Consider the following 5,227-nt stretch of genomic DNA (forward strand, 5'->3'; position numbering starts at 1 on the left):
TCCCTGATATTGAAAACATGGGTAATGATCTTCAATTGGCAATGACATGTGCTGCAGATATGAATATATTGGCTAAAATCAAATATTTTTGCGGCCATATTTGATTTCAAGATGGTGGCCATTAGGAGGCGTTATTTTTTGGGGTCTACTTTTTTTAATGATCTTTAGGTGTCATAGTATCACTGTGGGAAGTTTCATGCTTTCTTCCAGAAGTGCACGATTCTACCTGAAATTCAACCTTAGCCGCTCTACTATTTGATTTTCCTATAGGGCCAGCCAGTTGGAGATTGTGATTTTGGTCGAAGGCTGTTATGCATTGATAAGGAAATCATCCAAGTTCGAAAGCAGCACATTGAAAGTGGACAGCTTGATCGCACAAATGAACCATTTAGTATACGGGCGAAACCTTTTTGGGATCTAGCAGCTGCCAGAAAGGTTTACATAATTTTGACATTTTAACTTAGTATTAGCCAGAAAGAGTATTGGTTGATATGAACTACTACTACTGCCTGTAAAGTATTTTGTTAACATGTTAAACAATTAAAATATTTGAGTTGCTGAGGCGAGTCAAATGGCTGAGTGTTTTAAGCATAGAGATATTATATTATCTCTATGGGTTAAGGTTGGGGTGCCGCAACCTACAGTCTGTCTCTTATACACATCTAGATGTGTATAAGAGACAGTATATACACCAATCATAAATCCTATCCTTTCATTGACAGTAAATCAAAAGCGAAAGAACATGAGGCAAAAGGCCCCGTTAGCAGAAATGGTCCATATAGTGAGCTGTCTGGTAGTTGAGAGTGAGCTGTCAAATGGTCTAGAGGGAGCTGTTAGCAGCTCCATAAACTTAACTTTAATTGGTTTTAAGAGTCCATTAGGAGTTAACAAGAGAGTCCTGGCCAGCAACATATAGCCATTTGAATGTAAACAAGAAACCCATTACAATCACTCACTTCATCTCATGGGCTTCAGTGGCAATAAATAATTTAAGAACCCTTCGCTATTCAACAAACCAGCAGGATGTATAACCCGGGTTTTTTTTTCCAAAAGCCGGGTGCCAGGGACCAGTTCTGTTAATGGCCAGATATGCAGCATGAATGAATCAAACCCCCAATTGAGTCAATCCAGCACATACAACTTGCAATGAAGGTGAACTTTATTTTATTGCAAGCATAGTATTATTAGCGTTGTAAATTACACAAAAGATGTCATGCATCATGGAGTAAAGAATATTCTTTACTCCATGCATACGGTATATAAAGCAATATTTGTAACAATGAGACAATAAGATACCGTGCCTTTAGGCACATAATACTATCGAAAGCAAAAGAAATGAATCAAACCCCCAATTGAGTCAGTCCAGCACATACAACATACAATGAAGGTGAACTTTATTGCCCCTAAGTATTAAATAGCCGTTGTAAGTTACACAAAAGATGTCATACATCATGGAGTAAAGAATATTCTTTACTACCTGCATATATAAAGTAATATTTGTAACAATGAGACAATCAGATACCATGCCTTTAGGCGCATAATAATGCCTATTCATAATTAGTAATAAATATAGCAATGGTGAATAAAAAAATACAGTATATACGAAATATTCGTTTCCTTATAAATCTAACTAGTACACATTTTCAAACAACTGATGCATGGTTTAATTTTTCACTAGGGGCACTTTTGTCTTTTTCATACAGTTGATAAAGAACTTTTTCTTTGATAGGTTATGCCTGATATGATCTTTAAATTACATCATTTAAATCACATTTTAATTCCCGCCGTCAGGGGCACATTTTCAAACAGTTTATAAGAAACTTTTTTTTTTGTTTGATAGGCTGTTCCCAATACGATACTCGCATCACTTTTCATTTATTCAAGCTCTTTTTTCACCATTATTTAATTATATAAACAGAGTGCTACACACAAAAATTAATTATATATATATGTATATATATATATATATATATATTATATGGTGTTACTTCACTGCTATAGACAGGTCTCACTATGATTATGAGATGTTTGATGTTTGCATGATATCCCTAATTATACATATACACAATCTTGATTCACCGTGCTGGTAGTTTACATATGTAAATATGAAAAAAACAAAGATTGTGGCCGCCATCTTGATATCCTATATGGCAGTCATCTTGAAATTCAATATGGCGGCCTTTTGACATAATTTCTGATATCTGCATGATACTCCCGGATATCGAAAGCACGAGTACAGATCTTTGACAGTGCTAGGTGTTGTAGATATGACAGTATTTACAACATTATCAATAATTAACTTGGCGGCCATCTTGAAATAAATGTGGCAGCAATCTTTAAATTCAATGGTGGCATTCTGACATAATTTCTGATGGCTGTATGATAGTCCTTGATATTGAAATCATGTGTAACGGTCTTTGATTGACAGTGTTAGGTGCTGTAGATAAGATATTAATATTGACAAAAATAGCAATAATTTGGCGGCCATCTGGAAATCCAATATGGCGGCGCCATCTGACATAAATTCTGATGATTGCATGACAGTCCCTGATATTGAAAACATGGGTAATGATCTTCAGTTGGAGTGATAGGCTAAAATCTATTATTCTGGCGGCCATATTAAATTTCAAGATGGCGGCCATTTTGAAATTTAATATGGTGGTCTTCTGACATAATTTCTGATGGCTGCATGGTAGTCTCTGATATCGAAAACATGGGCAACGGTCTTTGATTGACAGTGTTAGGTACTGTATATATGAATATTGACAAAAATATCATTAATCTGGCGGCGAAGAAATCTAATATGGCGGCGCCATCTGACATAATTTCTGATGATTGCATGACACTCCCTGATATTGAAAACATGTGTAATGATCTTCATTTGGCAATGACATGTGCTGTAGATATGAATATATTGGCTAAAATCAAATATTTTGGCGGCTATATTGGATTTCAAGATGGTGGCCATTAGGAGGCGTTATTTTTTGGGGTCTATTTTTTTTAATGATCTTTGGGTGTCATAGTATCACTGTGGGAAGTTTCATGCTTTCTTCCAGAAGTGCACGATTCTACCTGAAATTCAACCTTAGCCGCTCTACTAAAAACCAGCCATGAAAGCCTGATGTTAATTTAGTGACTACAATTCATTTATTGATTTCTTTACATAAATTTCAGGACGAAAATAACCTTCTTGTAGAGTACTGTACATACAACAATCTTTCGACAATTATCACATCTCCCTATGGTCTCTATGTGCTTTGTGTAGGCCTCATTAGGCCTACAATCAATGTATCCAGTAGCAGAAAACACTCCCACACATTGGAATCCAAAAGGCAGTGAAGAATGTACATCAATATAAATCTTATTTTCTAGTACGGTATATATTCTGTGGCGGATCCAGGATTATGGTAGAGAGGGATTAGGAGAGACTTTTAGAGATGTGCAAGTCTACAGGTGGGCTAAGTGCAGCACGACTGCAGCCCACAAAATTAAAGCCCTATTGAAACTGAACATAAAATTGAGTACTTTTTGCATCAGTTTGGCATCCTCTCATCCTCCTATGTTCCAACTCCAATCATGGTTGGTGCTAATTTGCAATTAATTTTCTTTTGTTTCCCCATTTAATATTTGTTAATGGAACAAAAATCAATATCACTTCACTACTAGGTCCTATGATAGGGGACTACCACACACCAGTACATACAGTACTCCACACAGGTTTTTGTCATTGCTATTTCTCGAGGATAGCCTAAGAAAAGGGTAAAAAGTCTGCAGACACAATGCTAAGCTAGGACCTATTGCACTTCTGTTAGGGTTATCGTATCGACTGTCTGTGCTGTGCCCAACTCATACGGTATGCCGTGAAATAATACAGTATATCTATCTACAACATCCTACCGTGCGAATAAGAGTTTCTTTCCACAATTCGCACGGTACCATGAGAATAAGCTTTTATGAGTCTTATTCGCACGGTAGACCTAGCCAATCAGCATTTAAGGTTTCATGACGTAACGGCTGTCATACCGTGCGAATAAGTTCTTATTCCTAATTCGCACGGTACCGTGCGAATAACCTCTTTCAAAGAAAAATGCCTATAAAGCCTATAGTCTAAGGTCCATATTTCGGAAATGGGGAAACACCACTGTAAGCACCAACAGCAAGGGGATCAAAACACTGGGCCCTCAGTAGGATCGCAACACAGTAGAGAACACTACTTCTACAGTCTCTGAGTGCCATTTTCGGGCTTAATTTGGCACCTTTTTCGAACATTTTCCTACCTCAACTATGGTGCGACTGAGGTCCGGCTCCCCCTCCTCAAGTCGATTAAACAAGCATTTGAAACCCTAAACTGTAAAAAATTTCTCGGGCTTCGCCCCCTGAACAGCTTTCGAAACATTTTAAGCGACGCTTGACCACGCCCACTTTGTTCACGTCGGTGAAATCTTCCACCTGTCGGAGAAATCCTGGTGCCACCCCTGCTCTTGGATGATGTGCGGAGGGGCTCCGGGGATTGTGATTTCTTCTCGTTGGCCGGACCAAAAATAGTTGCTTCCTACGGGCCTGAAAGATAAAATGACTTATGGTCTCGTAGTCTGTTATTAATTTACTTTGTTGTATAACATGTCACCTGCTCTTGGAAAGTTCATATTATTCAACGCCTGCATAATATTCTATTCATTTGATTGGCTAAAAAAGGTCACGTGGGATTTAATTAAAATGACTCTTCCATGGTTTTTGAGTGACTAGTCAGTAGTCCAATCTTCCACCTGCTGCAATATTCTACCCCATTGCATCCATAAACGTTCATTATTAGTATAACAGTCATCTTTCATTTTGTACATTTGTGCCTTCTTCTTTGGCTCATCAGGGCCGGCGGAACGTTTTTCAAAGTGGGGGGGGGGGCCACTTATAAGATGAATGGGAATATGAATCATGCAGATCTGGAAAAACCTAGGGGATGGGGGTCAACATTTTTCGCAAAAAGGAAAGGGGATCCGGGGGTCCTCCCCCGGGAAATTTTTGATTTCTAGATGGCGGGAAATGACCTTTCTCGACTTTTAAGCTAGGTTTCTAATGACTTTGTTCTTCAAAATTCAAGGTTTCCAAAGAATAGAGGGGGCCGGTGGTCCTCCCCCGGGAAAATTTTGATATCTAGAAGGCGGGAAATGAGTTTTCCCGACTTCCGAGGTGTCTTTTAATTACTTTTAAGTTCTTCAAAATTCAAGGT

Source organism: Anneissia japonica, unplaced genomic scaffold (assembly GCF_011630105.1).
Source record: "Anneissia japonica isolate Jap-2015-1 unplaced genomic scaffold, ASM1163010v1 scaffold287972_len269925_cov191, whole genome shotgun sequence".
Lineage (NCBI taxonomy): Eukaryota > Metazoa > Echinodermata > Crinoidea > Comatulida > Comatulidae > Anneissia > Anneissia japonica.